The sequence below is a fragment of the Tupaia chinensis genome, unplaced genomic scaffold (genome assembly GCF_000334495.1).
Source record: "Tupaia chinensis unplaced genomic scaffold, TupChi_1.0 Scaffold000544_1, whole genome shotgun sequence".
NCBI classification, from domain to species: domain Eukaryota; kingdom Metazoa; phylum Chordata; class Mammalia; order Scandentia; family Tupaiidae; genus Tupaia; species Tupaia belangeri.
Genome location: NW_006160056.1, coordinates 2,755,324 through 2,773,712, shown reverse-complemented (window position 1 = coordinate 2,773,712; position 18,389 = coordinate 2,755,324). Strand labels below are relative to the sequence as shown.

The 18,389-nt window shown below is 40.2% G+C and overlaps 1 long non-coding RNA gene across 1 annotated transcript in view; it reads left to right on the top strand.

Annotated features, from left to right (window-relative positions):
- The first annotated feature begins 653 nt into the window (after positions 1-653).
- LOC114009497 (uncharacterized) overlaps positions 654-18,389 on the top strand; it is a 26,558-nt gene continuing 8,822 nt past the window's right edge. Inside the window, exons 1-3 of the long non-coding RNA XR_003550902.1 lie at positions 654-798; positions 15,547-15,735; positions 18,071-18,150. This is a non-coding gene — a long non-coding RNA (uncharacterized LOC114009497). The remainder of the gene's footprint in view (positions 799-15,546; positions 15,736-18,070; positions 18,151-18,389) is intronic.

Genomic DNA, 18,389 nt, shown 5'->3' with positions numbered 1-18,389 from the left:
ACAAAAGATTAGACCCAGTGAAAGAGGAGCACCCTTGTCCTAAGTCTGGAATATGCATTTTTTTTTAACTGAGTAAGTGTGATAATGTTTCAAAGTCTTAAGGTTCTCAGAGAAGGCAGCAAATCAAAGTATAAAAGTCTTTAAAATATCTAATGCAAGACCTCTGAACAGCCATTGTGTAAAATGTCACCAGAGATTTTCATCTTAGTATTTAGTAGTTGGCAGTGGATGACTCAGTGCCATGGAATTTAATTTTCAATTGTTTTCAAATAAATTCACAGGACCCAATAGCGCAAAACATTGGAAGGTGACTAGGAGACTTTGGAGATTTGGCAGTCTTTAAAGCCATATATCAAAAATTACCTCTGATAGTTACAGGGATTTATCGTGTTCTCTACTCCCAATTGTTTCTAAAATTCAACCATGCTTCCCTGTGCAAGAAAATCAAGTTTCGAATTCTTGCTATCTTTGCCTGCCTGGGACCTCAAAGTACCAAGCCCTATAAGCCTAGAACTGCTCAAACATTCCTTTCTGGGGCTATCATTAAATCCTGTTTTCTGGATGGAGATACTGAGGGTGCAACCATTGGTCAAGGTCACCCAGTGAGTCAGTGGCAAAGCTGGGAATACAACCCAGACTTTCTGACTCCCTTGCCCATCCCCTGACCATCAAACCACATGCTCCTGACCGGGACGGAATAAGCTGGTCTTCTCAGCATTCAGATGAGCTGAGCAAAGAACTCTGCAACTGATCCAAATCCTTTTCAAACATGCAGATGCCGTTTATTTCATCTAAGAGGTAAGTCATTCCATATTATTCTTCACTCTAAAAAACTTATTTTGTGTTAATTTATCAAGGAAATGCTAGTGTAACTTGGAGGACTTTTTTTTCCTGTCGTATCACATTGCGTAACACTGGCAGTGTGGCCTTTGAAAACCCACAGAGGCTGCTTCCTTTGGTCTGCCGATGGCAGGTTCTTCTGCCAGCTCCTACATGTGGCCTTCCTTGTACGGGGGTCGGGCGTCCAGTGGTTTCTGGCAAAGGAACATTCCATGGACAAGCCAGGCCTTGACGTGGCTGTTCCTTTTTCTGCTCTTTTGAATGGTCCTTGACCACAAGAGAATCTAGTTCTCCTGCCAGCTATACCTCACATGTCACTGGAAATGTAGTCAGTGGTGACGACTCAGTAGAACGCCAACCAGAGACCAGAGCCACTTTATTAGGAACAAGGGAAAAGCAGTACAATCAGGGCTTGCCACTGAGTACCATCTTCTGCCAACTACCAAATGTGGGGAGAAAGGTTTCAATGATCCAAGTAGCAGAGCAGGCCCATGGGTAACTGTTCTCACAGTGCAGAAGGTTGTTTCTCAGCATTTTATACCTATCATGTTTGAGCATAAATATTTCTTCCTCAAAATGAGCTAAATTGCTTATTCTCAAAGGCCTTTAGTCATTTGGAGGACAACTTTGCAAGCTTTGAGATGGGGGTTTTGAGCAACGAGGTCCATCAACTCTCCTATTGGCAGTCGGTCATCACGTTCAGCAGCTTTGCTCCCAGCTGTCAGCAGAAGCTCAGAACAACAGAGGAAAGGAATCAGAGAGAAGAAAGGAAAGTGTGTCGTTATTGTGCTGCCAGAGCTCCTCCTGTGCTGTTCTTCAGTCCACTTAGTCCATGCTAGGCAGGCCTTGGTTAGGTGAGATTCCCCAAAGTCATCTCAAATTTTAGAACTGCCTCCCAGAGAAGTGCCACTGGGCTGTGCCCAACGCGTGTCCTCTCCCTGCAGGGAACTCTGAGGGCTAAGTCCATTCCACTAACATTTCAGAATAAAGTCCCCAGTGACACAGAGGGTGGCCCCAAATCAGTTTTCCTACAGTTCTTAAAATCGCAAACACTTAAAAGCTGGTCCTGCTTGTCTTCCCCATCATACTCAGCTTCAAATGCACTGTATTATTCCATTCTGCAGCTCTTTCTGCCTGCATAAGCCATCAAGTACTGTGTTCCCACGAGAAGAAATAAGTTTGCTTAATGTGACAGCTCTGGATGTACTCCAGGGAGAGTGACAACATAATTTTGTTTACTATTCACTCCAAGTTCTAAAGAAGTAAACTTCATTAACTTTTCTGATAAAGCACAAAGACCCTATTATTTGCCTTACCCATAAAATTAAAAACAAAAACACTTTGATGTCCCCAAGAAAGCAGGGCTTTTTTCTGAAGTTTCTGTTGCTCTAACCTGGTGATCTAGAGACTGATACCGCTTCTGTTGACCTCTGACCCATGATAGAAATTCCCAGGCTGGCCGTTCTGTGCGATCCTCAGCATAAACCTGTTTGCCTACCTGTGTATATTTAAAGGTCTACTTGGCAGCTTGATTATCAAAACAAAGTGTTACAGCTCTAACAGTATATAGATACACACTAGTCATTCATAAGGGGGAAAAAAAAACCTATACAGATAATAGGTATCTCATTCCAAGCGATCTCTCAACCAAAAAATAAGAGACTTAAAAATATAACATGGGGTCAGCTTTTGTGGCCTGGTGGTCAAAGCAACTAGATCCCACATGGCTGACCATGTGGTTCAGGCCTAGACCCTGCAGCTGGGAAGACACCTGGGCATGTGTGCATGCATATCCAAAATCCTGAAAGGAGGAAAAAATGCAGGAGAAGGGGTTATAACCTGATTATTCTCCATGGGGGGGTTTCTCCCCTCCCCCTCTCTGTCTCTCTCAGGTGTCTCTCAGCTGTCTCTTCTGCCAGCTCCTGGCAGAAGCGACATATATATATACATATATATATATATATGTATATATATATGTCGCTTCTGCCAGGAGCTGGCAGAAATACACACTTTCTTTCTAAGGGCAGATTTCTAGCATGTAGATGGAAATTTAGCTCTTCCACCAGATTTGGAAGGTAAAGGGCCAGATAGATTTTCACCCAGCACACACCTGCCTACAACCCAGGGCTGGCTGAGGCTGGGCATGGGTCATAGTGTTAAGACCCTCTGTTTCCTGCCTGAGGCTGGAAGAGGTGACACTCCCTGTGCACTAGGCTGAGCAGGATGGGTGGGACAATGAACCAGCCTGGCTGCCACCTTCCAAATCTGGTGGAAGAGCATAAGGGCCTTGTTTTTGTTTATGTCTTCCTGATTCTTTGTCCACATGGTAGAAGAATGTCTTAGGATGAGAGGTTGCTAAAAAAAAAAGTATGATAATCTGGAAAAATAAAAACTTTTTTAAATGTGCTTTCATTTAAAACAAACAAACAAAAATCTAGAAACTCAAATCGACCAACCAAATTAGGTACTTAAACAGATTGCCTTACTTTTATATGACTTCTTTTTTCTCTGCAAAGAAATCACCACGTATATGATTGTGTCAGCAAGCACAGGCCCCAGCATCTCGAATGCTCACAGAAATTAAACTGATTTCAAAAGCAATAGCAGGCAGGACCGCTCAAGGAAAAAAGTTTAAGGCCTTCTGCATTCATTAAAATGTATTTGGAGAGTGATAAATCTTCCATACATGTCAAATGGTCGTCTTTTCTGCTTTATTTTAAAAGCAGAATTTGAAGATCTGAGAGTCGAAAACAATATGGAAGTTTCCTACACAGGACTTTCTTGTTCTTTTTTTGCCCCCAATAAAGTGATGTTTATGACTTAACCATACTGAGTTAGAAAGAAAGGAGGTAGCTAGAAAGGCAAAAAGGTTAAAAAAATCTACAGCCTCTAGAACTAGAGCTCCACGGAGATTGCTCTTTAAAAAAAAGGCAAATTTTTATTGAATTTTTTTATTCTGATAAGTTAGATATATAATTTGGTATTTATCATTTCAATCATTCTTAAGTGTACAAGTTTGTGATATAAATACTTTCATGACATTGTGAAACCATCACCACTATCTATATCCAGAACTTTCCATCATCCCCAACAAAAATTCTGTGCTTTTCGGGGCTGGCAGGTGGTGTGGTGGTAAGGTCACTGGACTCTCACCTGGCTGACCACGGTTGGAGTCCTGGACCTAGCAATTTTCTCTCTCTCTCTCTCTCCATCTCTGATCAAATTCAAGTAAATGATATATAGATGATAGATAGATAGATAGATAGATAGATAGATAGATAGATAGATAAATAGATAGATAGATGATAGATAGATAGGAAGTTAAATAAAAGAATTCTTTTTAAAAAAATTCTGTGCCCTTTACACCAACACACACACACCTGCCTATGATCCAGAACTGGCTGAGGCTGGGAATGGGTCACAGTGTCAAGACCTATCAGGCTCTCTGTTTCCCTCAGAAACTCCCCATTTCTTCTTGCCCTAGATCCTTGCAGCCTTTCATCTTCTTTCTTTCTCTTTGAATTGCCTACTCTAGATAGCTCATATAAGCTGGAATCATATACCATTTGTCTCGTGTCCGATTTATTTCATTAATGCTTTCAAGATCTAGCCACATGGTTACATGTATCAGAAATTTTCTTTTCTTCTTTAAAATTTGCCAGAGGGCATGTATGCTCACCAGAGAGACAGAATGGAAGAGGAAGAAAGCACCCCCAGTGGGGCATGATAACACTACAATCTCTTCTCCACTTTTCCATCCAGGCATACATGCACACCTGCCCAGCATGCTGTTCAAGCTGCTATGGCCAGGATTCGAACTGTGCAGTCAGCCAAGTAGGATCAAGCTCTCTTACTCACCAGGCCAAGGAGACAGGCCTCAAATTTCATGCTTAAAGGAGGCAAACTTTTACCTGTAAAGAATTCGAATTTGGATTTGTTTTCTTCTCACCTACAGCCCTTGTTCTCTGGAGTTTGTTAAATATCCATAAAGGAAAGCAGAGATCTTTTTGACCTTACCTGGTTGGATTACTTATAGTTTCTGAGTGTTTTGAGGCCTTTCTCTGTTGCCTAAGAAGCCCAAAGTGCTTCTGGGTTTTGCTTTTATTTTTCTTGGAGATCATCTGGTATTATGATTTGAAAAACTCCTGTCTTAAAACAGCATTTTTTCTTAATTTACTGAAGGTGCATGAGCTCACAAAAAATGGGGAGAGAAGGAGACAGAGAGAGAGAGAAAACCCCTCATGGGAAATGGTCATGCTGCAAACCCTTCTCCTCTAGCTCTCTTTCTTTCTTTCAGAATTTGGGCACATGTGCACACGTTCCTGGCATGTTTTTCAAGCCACTGGGTCTAGAACTCAAACCCTGTAGTCAGCCATGTGGGACCCAGTCTCTTTAACCACCATGCAACAGGCCAGCCCACAACAGGGCATTTTTCTGGCCTTTCTTGACTTGAATGTTTGTTATAATCTTCCTTCAGTTAGACTGGGGAGGAGTACAATGTACAGACAACGGAACCTAACACACCCTATTCCTACCTTTTAGGTCACCTGTTGGTTCAGTGTTTCTCATCGCCCCCTTGGACCCACTGCCATCTTTTTACAAATATTTTGTTAAAGCTCCTTTAGTATACTAAAACAAGATGCACAGACTTTATAACCTATATACGCTCATTAATTTTTTTGTCACGATACTTCTGTAAGCCTACTATAAATTAGAAATAAAAAGAAAATGGCTTGTAATAAAATACTATGTATTCCAATATCTAAGTGCTCGGGAATAAGTACTTTGCAAGATATAATGCAGTAGTCAGAAGCTAGCATTTAGATGAAGAATCGCCTTTGATTTCAACAACTAGAGACACAAACCAAGATGAATGTGCTGAATAGACAAGTAAGCCCCTTGAGCAATGTTGCAATTTTCTAACAGTTATGCAAATTTGCAAAACAATGAATAGCTTTACAAAAAAAGGTTCTGAACAAAGTAAAAAGTTTTATTTCTAGAAAATTTAGTATGTATTAGCACTGTGTAATAACTATATTGTGTACATCTGTAAAATTGAATTCAACTTTTGGGTTGAAAAATTATACATAGGTCTCTCCAAATTCATGACTGTCTAGTTGGACAGAGAAAGTCACAGAGGGCACAGAACAATTATTCATCATGCAGGACTATCCCCAACTTACATGACATTGCCATCCCTGACACCTGCCAAGTAAATGTTGATAATGGCCCCCAACCAATATGCCAATTAAAAAGCAAACTCACCCTTTTTCTTGTTTTCTTCTTCTTTCTTTTTTTTTTTTTTTTTGGAGAGGTTTTCACTACAGGGCACGTGCGCTCGCCAGATAGACAGAGAGAGGCATAGAGACAGAAAGTGAGAAATCACCCCCCAGGGGGGATGGCCACGTCACAATCCCTTCTCCTCCATTCTCCTCTCAGGATCTTGGGCATACACACACACGCGCCCAGCATGAGTTCTAAGCCACCGGGTCCGGGACGTGAACCGCAGTCAACTACGTGGGAGTCCAGCGACATAGCCATTACGCTAACTGCTGGTCCCTCACTCTTTTTCAAAATGACTTACAGGGGAAACATAACTCATCTCATCTTTTTTGAGGTGGGACACTGATGGGTAATTCTTTTTGTTTCCCCTTTGCCATAGGGTATATGCACTAGCCAGAGGCAAAGAGACAGAGAGAGAGGAACGGGAGAAAGCACCCCCGCCCCATAGGGAATGGTCACACTGCAGCCCCTTCTCCTCCATCTGCCCCTCCTTTGGGGATTTTGGGCAAGTGTGCACAGCCATCCAGCATGTTTCTCCAGCCACCATGTTATTGGAACCATGCAGTCGGCTATGTGGGAACTGACTGCCTTAATCATCGTGCTCTAGAGCCTGCCTGCTAGCAGATAATTCTAAGTGTCTCCTGAGTAGGGTCTTGAGAGAGATAGGCACAAACAGGGCAAGGAGCTCCTTCAAGAGTTCCAGTCTTTTGGGTGATTTTCTTTTGAGCTGACCCATGCCATATGCCTAAGATTTTATCCTCTGTCAATCTGTCAGGATCCTCCATCTACCACCTGTGCCAAACTTCATAAATGTTGAAAAGTACGTAAGCAATTTACTGTGGTGGTAGAAGCTCATGACCTGAACATATGAATTATGTCGTTAACAGCTTCAAAAAAGGGGTCAGGCCTTTTCTTCCATTTCATTTTCCCCTTCTAAGTTTACCCTTTAATTGCAGCCTTTAGACCAAAGATGCAAGTCCTGGCATGGCTTCCATACTATTAGAAAGTCTGGTAATTCTTTTCTATGCCTCCAATCCCACCTCTGACTTGAGTCTGGCCCATACTGTTCTCAAAGTTTGCCTGCTTCAAACTCACAGCTTCCTGAATTCAGTGCCTCAATCTCCTTGGAGCTGAGCTTCCCAATTCCCTACCCTTCAGCCTCCCAGTCATGCCTCCTGAGTGACCAATTTCACCCCATTTTGAAAATAATGTCCTGACAGAGCAGGTTTTTTTAAAAATGCCTCCATAAACTCTACATTTTTTGTCCACCCACGCTCACTTATGTTACATGCACAGTTTCAAGATAACCCTATAAGGTGATGTTTGATCAGTGAGGTCACTGAGGCACAGGGAAATGTATTGATCTGCAAAAATCACAGCTAATAACCAGAAATGAGAAAATAGCACCAGTTTTGTCTATTTATTTTTAAAAATTCTAAATTCAGTAGGTTTTTCAGTCATTCATTCACTACCTCATTAAAATAGAAATCTCTAGTCAGCCTGTGGCAAAGTGTTTAAGGCAAGTGGATCCAGCATGATAAATGCCCAATTTTAGTCCTGTATCTGGCAGCTTGAGAAACACACCGGGTGCATGTGTGTCCATGCCCAAGTCCCAAGAGGAAGAAGATGTGAAAAAGATTGTGGCATGACCCTTCTGCATAAAAGTTGCTTTCTCACTTTCTCTCTCTCCCCCTACTCCCCAGGAAGTGCATGTACCCTCTGAAAAAAATTCTTTTAAAAATCTGTTTGGTGGTTGGGATCAGCAGATGGTGTAACGGTTACATCGCTGAACTCCCACATTGTTAACTGCAGTTAGAGTCTTGGACCCAGCAGCTTAACAGTCGTGCCAGGTGCGTGTGCTTTCATGCCCAAAATCCCAAGAGGAGAATGGAAGAGAAGAGATTGTGGCGTGGCTATCCCCTCTGAAGGGTGATTTCTCACTTTCTGTCTCTGTTTCTCTCCATCTCTTGGACAAGCGCATGAGCCCTATAGTAAAATCCTCTCTACGAAAAAAAAAATCCGTTTGGTGAACTAATTTGTATTCACCCTTTCTACAGTCCTCTAGGATTTATCAAGTCTCTCAAAAAGGCTTCCTATCTTTCTTTTCGTCAGTATAGTTGGAAAACCCCTCATTTTCTGGTCTATCGTTATATCCCCAGAACTGCCTCTGCTATTCAGATGGTGCAAGGTGCCCTTCCTTTGGCCTTTTCCTGAACTGTTTTTTAGTTTTGTTTTTGTTATTATTGTATTTTTTCCTGAATATCCAGAAACCAGAATTACCACTGTAAGAGAAATATGTACTCTACATTTACACACATAGGTATGATAATATCCTCTATTTTATTTCTGAAGCATGTTGTAGTCAGAAGGGCACTTTGGACTTAAGACTATCTGTTCCCACTTACTGAGGATCCCTTTCCATGCATTTTACCTTGGTCCTTTGACTCTCTTCTCTAAAATCCCAACATACTTCAAGGATTAGTTCGAATGCTTCCTCCTTTATTGCGTTAGTCAGTGTTCCCCAGAGAAACAGAAGCAATTAGAGCAACTTTATACACACCTGCACACACACACACACACACACACACACACACGCAGACACACACAGATTTATAATGAGGAATTGGCTCACACAACTATGGAGACCATCAAGTCCCATGACCCGCCATCTGAAAACCCAAGGTCCAGGACAGCACATGATATAGTTCTGGTCTGAGTCTAAAGTTGTATGAACCAGGAGAACTAATGGTGTAAATTTTAGTCCAAACCTAAAAGCCTGAGAACTAGATGAGCAGATGGTATAAATCCAGCTCCAAGGACAAGAGAAGCTTGATGTTCTTGCTCAAGCAGGTAGGCAGGGAAAAAAAAACAAATTCTTTCCTCCACCTTTTTGGTTCTGTTCATGCCCTCTAGAAATTGATAAGCGCAATCTAGTCTTTTCAGTCTATCAACTGAAATACTAATCCTTTTCAGAAAGACTTTTACAGAGGCACATAGAAATAATATTTTGTAAGATATCTGGGCACTTCATGTCTCAGTTAAGGTGACTCATAAAATTAACCATCACAAGTCTTTTTCAAACTTCCAAAATAGTTTCTCTATTTCACCCAATAGTATATTTTTTAAAAGCTGGTTAGCACTTACTGCTGCATGTTACAGTGAATTGTTTGTTTTACAAGCACTTTTATTTATACTTAGCATTAAGTTTCAGTTATTTCCTTGCTCACCAGTGTTCTTGTATCCCATTGCTTTATCCTACATTCGTTTTTCTTTCTAGAGTAACCCCTGTAAGAGGGTCGGCAGATGGTAAACTTTTTGATTCCTATAAGTTTTGATTAAGAAATTTGGGCTGTACAGAGTAGAAAAATCCCTACTTGAGTGGTTTTTAAAACAAAGAAACTCAATGATCTCACTTACTAAGAGTTCCCGAGATACGGTAGCTTCTTGCACAAAGATGTCATGTAAAGAAAACTCCTTCTCACCGTACTATCTGCCATCCTCCAGTTCTCTGTTCTGCTCTAGGGTTCACTCCATTCTGGGCAATGGATGCCATAGTCCCAGGAACCCTAGGTAGATCTGACAATGTCCAAGGGAAGCAAACTCTGCCTCTTCCTCTCTTGATCACTTTAAAGGAAAGGATGCCTTTCATATTATCTCCCCAGTAGACTTCTCCTCACATCCTGGCTGGAACTGAGTTACCCATCCCTTCCTATACTGAGCACCATCATGGCGTAATGGATGACTATAATTAACATAATCTGATTCAGATTGAAGGTGGCGACAAACGACACTTGGGATTTAGGTAATGCTGGTTTATTGGAGAACACTTGCAGGAAGCACTCTCCAGAACTCATTTTCCACAGAGAGTAGTGCTTGAACCTGGCAAAGCAGGATGTAGCATGGCTAATGCTGTGGGGCAGAGAGGCTGAGCCTTTGCTGCCTTAGCATTTATAGGGAGCGAGGGTAGCACAGGAATAACAAGCCTGCAGCAATAGGAGTGTTCTGTCAGAGGAATGGCCTTGCTGGAGAGGACATTGGGAACTTGGACAGACACTGCCTAAGAAGAGTTTTCTTTCTAACTCTGGTGTCAGCTACAGACCCCCTGGCTTTCGCTGATGAGCTAGTTTGCTGCTAGGTTACCTAAGGGGACAGGGTAGGAGCTCCTTGGATATGTGACAACATTTGTCTTGCTTCATCCCTTCATCACAGAGAGAAAGACTACACACCCGAGCTGAACAGGGTTGAACCAACAAGAGAGAAATTTCATTAAATAGGCTACCAATGTGCTGTATATGACTGTCTGAAACTCTCATCAACTATGATGAAATCTTAATTCTAGGCTCAAAAGTACTTTTTATTCAATACTTTAAAAATGGTGCTTCATTGTCTTATTTTTTTTCCAATATTGCTGTTGAGAAATCTGTGGTTGTCTGATTCCCTAGAGTAACTTTTACAATTTTTTTTTCTCTTGATTGACCCAAAATGCTATAATTTTGTGCTAGTTGGTGGGTTTGTTTTATCCTGTTTGACACATAGTGTTACCTTTCAACCTGAGTGTTCACTTTTTCTTCAGTGTTATTTGTTGTTATGTATTTATTTGAGGATTTCCTTTGTTATTTTAATTTTATTTCTCTAGACCTACTTAAGGGAACCACATATCATTACATAGACTTTGGGATTTATAGATTTTTAAAAAATATATATTTTATTTAACTTTATGTATCCAATTGTTTATTTATTTTAATTTGGCCAGAGAGGGATAGAGTGAAAAAGAGAGACAGTGAGAAAGCAAGCCACCAGGTCTGGGACTCGAACCACAGTCAGCCATCTGGGAGTCCAGTGCCCTTACTACCACTCCACCTGCCAGTTCTGAGATTTATAGATATTTTATCCAAGTCTTTTGTTTGTTTGTTTGTTTTTAGAGTTTTTTGCCTTAGAGTGTGTGCACTCACCAGAGAAAGAGAGAGACAGTGACAGGGAAAGTGAGAAATTACCCTCCAGGAGGGATGGCCATGCTACAATCCCTTCTTCAGTCTCTTCCTGGGGTCTTGGACACACACGCACACACACCCAGCATGATTTTGAAGTCACTGGGCCCAGGACATGATCCACAGTTCAACACATGAGAGTCCAGCGACATAACCACTACCCTCTCTGCTGGCCCCTTATTCAAGTCTTTTGATTTCTCTTACTTCTTTTCATCTCTTTATTCCTTTGTGCTCTCTTCTATAATGCCACTTGGCCCCACTTTCCAGCTCACTACTTTAGCTCTTTAGTCGTTTCTTTTTTTTTTTTTTCTGCTCCTCAGTCCACTATTTTTTAAAAATAACTTCATTATTACAATATAATGTACATATACAAACATGCACAAACCAAAAGTGTTCAGATTGACGAAGAACCACATAGCGAACACACCTGTTCAACCTTCACAGATGAAGAAAAATAGCTGCGAGAGAGATGACTTTACTCTTTGAACACATACAGTGTGTGTTTCTGATATAGTGATAGTAACTTAGGAAAGTGAAAGAACAAGAAAAAAAACGGAAAGCACTGCTAGATTCATCTTTAACTTAGTTTGCAAGTAAGTCGAGTGTTCATTCCTTAAGAGTAACCATTCGGATCCCGAGGCAAAGAGTTTGGCTCAGATGAGGTAAACGGGAGATCCTCTAGCTCTTCAAAGACTTAGCTCTCTGTGATTTTGATCACAATCATCCTAATATTTCCCCTTGCTCATGTAATCATTTTCCTTACCCTTCTCTCTATATAATATCAGCTTGTACTTTTTTCATGGCAAAACCAAATTGGGAGAAAGTTTCTCTGAACTATGCACTCTCCTAGAAATCCAAAGTTCCTCTCCTGGCCTAAGTTGCACCCTGAATAAAAAAGTAGAAAGGGTTTAAAAAAATAGTCATTAACCTACTAAGTGAGACATATATGGAAATGACAACTCTCTCTGGGCCATTGTGTAAACATACGAGTAACCTGCCTATATCCCTTTAGGAATGATCTATGAGAAGATGGTAGAGAAGCTTATAGCCTCCTCAGTCTGATGCTCTGCCTGTGGTTCATTATTATTAAGTCGTTATTGTTCATTTTTATTAGAACCATTTTAGAAGATATTCTCAAGAGAAAAGAATCTCAAGAAACTCATTACAATTTTCAGTTCTCATGTGAATCTCATGAACTCTCGAAAAGTATTTAGGTCCTTCAGTGGCTAGAAAAATTTGTGGTAAGTTTAGTTGAAAAGGTCAGTACCTATCATGCCTTTTTTTCTCCCCATCCATTCAACAAATAATTATTGACCACCGATTCCGTACTAGGCTCTTTTAGTAGACATGGCAAATATGATAAGTAATATGAGATCCCGCTCTGAAGGAAATTCTCTTTTAGTTGGAAGGGAAAGGTATACAGAAATAAAAATAAAAATAAGCAAATAAAAGGAAGAGGCATGTGCCCTAGAGTAGCATTAACAAGCGACATGGGGCGAGAGGTGTCAAAAGAGAGAGGTCACAGTCAGATCAGTAAACCAAGATGGTTTTATGGAGGATGGCGTTTGAAATGAACCTTGAAACTAGGGAGGAACTTGATAGAGATGGAGAAAGAAAGAACATTCCAAGAGAGAAAACTACATTAAAAAAAAAAAAAAGTAAAACTAAGCTATATGAAGTAGTTGAGTGTGGCTGAAATAAGAATATAGACAAATAAACAGAGGTTGGTTGTTTAAAAAAGTTGTTCAGGCCATTCTGGTGATGTGGTGATTGGGGAGGCTGAATCCCACATGACCAAACACGCAGTTCAAGTCCTGGACCCGACAACTTGAGAAACATGCTTGGTAAGTGTGTGTGTGTGTGTGTGTGTGTGTGTGTGTGTGTGTGTATGCCTGAGAGGAGAGTTGAGAAGGGATTGTGGTATGGTCACCTCCCGCCCCGGGGGGATGCTTTCTCATTCTGCCTCTCTCCTTGTCTCTCTGGCTAGTGCACACATCCTATAGCAAACTGGGGAAAAAAAAAAGTTGTTCTATATGCACCAAACTTGTAGATTACAACTTTAACCAATGGCTAGTGGGAGTTGTAACATTCAAACCAAACTATTTTCTGGAATAGTGTAAAGTTCTTGAATAAATACAAATGATCTCTGTGTTAATCCAATTTGATCTGGGTCAAATACTTTAAGCACATGCAAAGTGCCAAAATGATCCCTTTCCTTAAGAAGTCTTTGTTTTCATGACTAGAGTAGAGGAACCAAAACTTTGCCCAAATTTTTCTAAATAAAATACTGACCCACTAAAGTAAATGCTGATAAGTAAAGAGTTAGATCTGGCTGAAAGGAACATGGAAGTCTTTGTGCAAAATGAAGGTTTAAGCAGAGTGTTGAAGGGTGAGGCATGCAGGGCTGGAGAGGATGGAAGTGGGAAGATCAGGTTCCCCCCTCCATTTTAATACTCATGGACAAGCACAGAGGATGTAGAGACACAGGTGCATCTGGATTCACTGCCCTCTGTGGATGCACCCTGACTTAGGCAATCAACTGTGGGTGTTAAAGAAACTTTTCTTTAGCGTACATTGCTATTATGGATAGGAAATTTAAGAATCCTGTGAAACTATCTAGGCATTCAACCAGGAGCTTTATTTATCTTTTGAAAGCATTATTATTAAAATAATATCACATGTTGCTACTATGACCACACTGTAGAAAAAGAAAGAGGTTGGAGAAGGCTTTTGAGAGAAGAGGATGACCCCCTTGAAATCTGAAAGACAATGAGAGTATAAAGAGGGCACCTCAAGAAGAGAGGGCAGTCGGTAAAGGTGGCAAGATGGAATTTGATGGAGTTGAGAAATGCTAGTGGCTCAGAAAGACTGAAGCATAGAGGAGTTAAAGCAGGGAGGAGGCTCTAATGAGGGCCGAGTCACCTCTTGTAAGGCCCATACTTCATTTAGTTTAGCTCTCAGCCTAAGACGATGAGAGTTATCAAAGCATTTCAAATAAGGAGGAGATTTTCACTTTAGAAAAATCGCTCTGGAAACTACAAGAAAGAGAGTGGTAGTGGACTGAGGCAGAGGGACTGTCAACATTTCACCGCGATCAGCTGCCAAAGCATGGTGGGAGCACAAGTTTCCCTGCGGTGACTAAGGCTTGTTGCAGAGATCTGGGGAAAGGACTTATGTTTGAATTGCCTGGTTATGTCATTAGGGTCTCTCACCACCTTTTGTTTGTCAGAACATTGCTCAAGCCAATTTTTTTTTAAAACCATAAGGCTTAGGAATAAGAATATCACATACATTGAGGAAATTTTAATTTAACTTTCTTGAGAGCTGGAAACCAACCGCTTGCAAAGTTCAGCACATTCCTTGAAGTTACTCTCACTTCCCTGACCGTCTGAGTCAGGCAGAAAAAAGCCTTCGTTGCTACGACGACTTCATCCAAAGCCCTCTACAAAGTGCTGTCCTCTCCTCTACTCTCTGCCTAAGCCCTCTGAGATTGCTTGGAAAATTACAGACTCAAACTACGAATGTTACTTCTTCATTTATCTTTCCAGAAATCCCACTTAGATAGCCCTTTCTATCAACCATTGTATTTCTGTTACCAGTTTTACTAGTCTCAAACTGTCTTTTTGAGAAGGAAATCTGGACTTCCCAGTAGAATTAGATTTTATTTTATAATATTTTCAAGCCTTATTTTGTTATTATTCTATTGGTTTGAAAACCTGTCTAAGGAAGAAGTAGAGAGGGACCAAGAAAGGATGCAAGTGACATAACCTATGTCACTCAGGACGTGGTGCTATGGAGGCATACGAGGACCAAATCTAAACTCATTTTCTTGTTAAAACATATGACACCATATATTGAATAATAGCAATATTATATATTAGCATCTGGATTTCACAAAGGTATTTGGCAGCGTTTCAGCATAAGGGACAAGGTGAAGAAATGGGGACTGGATAAAGTTGTGTGGTTTAGCATGATTCGAATCTGACAATTCCTACAAGGTGTTGATTAATGAATTGCGGACACTTTGTAGAAAGGACTCTAATTTTAACTCTGTCTTGTTCATCAAATTTCACAATCACTTAGTGGCATGCTATTAATTTTGCAAACGACCCAATTCATTCACCGCAATGCTAGGCACTTAGTAATTGCTCAATAAGTGTTTGCTGAATTCAATTGAGAGGAAACTATTGATACTTTACATGAAAGAATCATGATTGTAAATGAGTTCATTAGGCTGAAAGAAAGTGAAAATACAAATACAATAATATTGAAAAGGGATAAATGAATTTTGTGCTCTTGGACTCAAATAATCAATGGTGTGAGGGTAGGATTGAGAAAGTCCAATTTAACTTGATAAAAAAATGTAAAATGTTTAGGAACACATGCTAAATATGAACTAATCAGCTGCTTCCCTCTCCTGACAAAATGTACACAGGCTATATAGCATCGTGTGCCAATCACGGGAGATAACAGCCTGTTCACCTCTGCAATGTATGGTCAACATCTGGAAACTGCGTTTCATGGGAAGGACCTCATTTCCAGAAGCTCATTAATCAAGAGACTGCAAATGGCAAAGAGCTCCTATGAGAAAACCTTGGATTATATGCCCAGAGTAGGGGTAGAGGTAATAATGGGAGTCTTTATGATAGCTACCTAGATATTTTTAGAAGTTACCATGCACAAGCAGGATTCAAATTACTTTTGGTAGCTCTTGAAGGCTTAGCTTAACTAAACTAAGCTCAACTTAAATAGGACCTTGAGAGGAATGAAGAGGGGAAAAAACAATTCTGGCTCTAGATTAAATAATAATAATAATAATAATCTTTACTATGTAAAATGATTACCCAATGAAAAGTGAATGTCCCAAAGAAATACTGAAAAGCAGGAAACTTTTAGAGAGAAGTATTACACAAAGCAATTTGTTGAATTTTAATACATCAAATTTTGAAGTCCCTTGTATTTTAAGACTGCCTGATTGTGGTCACAGTTATGTTATCCAAAAGTAAAGAAAAATCATATTTAACCGCTGTCATCCAGTTAATCATCATGAAGACTGAAATATATGAAACATAGGATTTAAGCAATATGAATTCAGTCGAACTCAATGAACATTTTTTGGATTGCTTCTTTTACAAGAAGTAAAAGACACATGTAGGTATTGACTTTATCATTCAGTTCACCATAGTCTTGACCACAGTAAGTTTAACACTCTTGTGATAGAAAATGATTACCATGCACAAGCAGGATTCAAATTACTTTTGGTAGCTCTTGAAGGCTTAGCTTAACTAAACTAAGCTCAACTTAAATAGGACCTTGAGAGGAATGAAGAGGGGAAAAAACAATTCTGGCTCTAGATTAAATAATAATAATAATAATCTTTACTATGTAAAATGATTACCCAATGAAAAGTGAATGTCCCAAAGAAATACTGAAAAGCAGGAAACTTTTAGAGAGAAGTATTACACAAAGCAATTTGTTGAATTTTAATACATCAAATTTTGAAGTCCCTTGTATTTTAAGACTGCCTGATTGTGGTCACAGTTATGTTATCCAAAAGTAAAGAAAAATCATATTTAACCGCTGTCATCCAGTTAATCATCATGAAGACTGAAATATATGAAACATAGGATTTAAGCAATATGAATTCAGTCGAACTCAATGAACATTTTTTGGATTGCTTCTTTTACAAGAAGTAAAAGACACATGTAGGTATTGACTTTATCATTCAGTTCACCATAGTCTTGACCACAGTAAGTTTAACACTCTTGTGATAGAAAATGACCTAAACAGATAACTTTAATACATTTCCTATGACAGTCCCTTTAAATAATAGGCAATTGTATTAGGCTTTAATTGCTGCTGTAACGAATTGCCAAAATTTAGTTTGAAACAACTCAAATGTATGACTTAATAGTTCTAGAGGTCAGAAGTGTAAAATGGTCTCTCTCACCAGGCTAAAATCAAGATGTTAGCAGGGCTGGTTCTTTCTGGTGATTTTAAAAGAGAATCTGTCACCTTACAGAGGCCACCTATAGTCCTTGGTTTCTGGCCCCTTTATCCAACTTGAGAGCCAGCAGTATCAGGCACAGTTCTTATGCAGCCATTTTCTGCCTCCCTCTTCCACACTTAAAGGCACTTGTGATTGTATTGGGCCAACCCAGATAATCCAGGATAATATTTTCCATTGCAAGGCTAATTGATTACCAACCTTACTTCATGTATAATCATAATTCCTCTTTGTCATTGTGTTAGTCAGCTAGGGCTGTCATGACCAAACTCCACTAACTGGGTGGTTTAAACAACAAAAATTCATTTTCTCACAGTTCCAAAGGCTGTAATTCCAAGATCAAAGTGCTGACAGGGTTGATGTATGGTGAAGTCTCTGTTTAGTTGACAGATACCTCCTCACTGTGTCCTCACATGGCCTTCCTCCAGTGCCTGTGAAGGCAATCCTGGTCTCGCTTTCTCTTCTTATGAAGCCAATAGTGCTGTTGGATTAGGGTCCTACCCTTAAGACTTCATTTGACTTAATTATCTCCTCCAAGGCCCTATTCCCAATTACAGTCACACAGGGGTTAGGGATTCAACATATAAATTTGGGGAAAGCACAGTTCAGCCCATAATAGTCATGCAATTTATCATAGTCCCATTTTCCAGGGATTAGGACTTGGGTATATTTGAGGGGCCATTTTCTGCCCTCTAAAGTACTCAAGAAATGTTTGCTGAATGAATGAATGTATGACTGCTAAGGCAAAAATACTCATAGGTAAGCTCAGAGAAGACCTTAGCTTAACCTGGTGACTCAGGGGAAGATTCTAGAAGACTAATTGTGGAGAAATAAAAATTAATTGGGAAGGAGTAGGGAAAAAAATATTAAGTTTGATTTACAAATGAAAACCTAAGGCTCTGGGAGGATAAAGGACCTGAAGTAAAACCTGGTTCTCCCTCTCCTTCTCTAGGGCTCTACTCTATTGGTCAACACTTGGCATAGCACTAGGAAGTGATGCCCCTTTGAGATGACCGCAGTAATGAACAACAGGTAATACAAAACAGAAGAAATCCATCAGGCAAAAGGGTCTCCTTGGAGGATGTGGGGAACGAATACAAGAAAGCTCTAGATTTGGGACCAGCAGTTAGCATAATGGCTATGTCGCTGGATTCCCATGTAGTCGACTATGCTTCGCGTCCCGGACCCGGTGGCTTAAAACTCATGCTGGGTGCGTGTGCGTACGTGCCCAAGATCTCCAGAGGAGAATGGAGGAGAAGAGATTGCAGAGT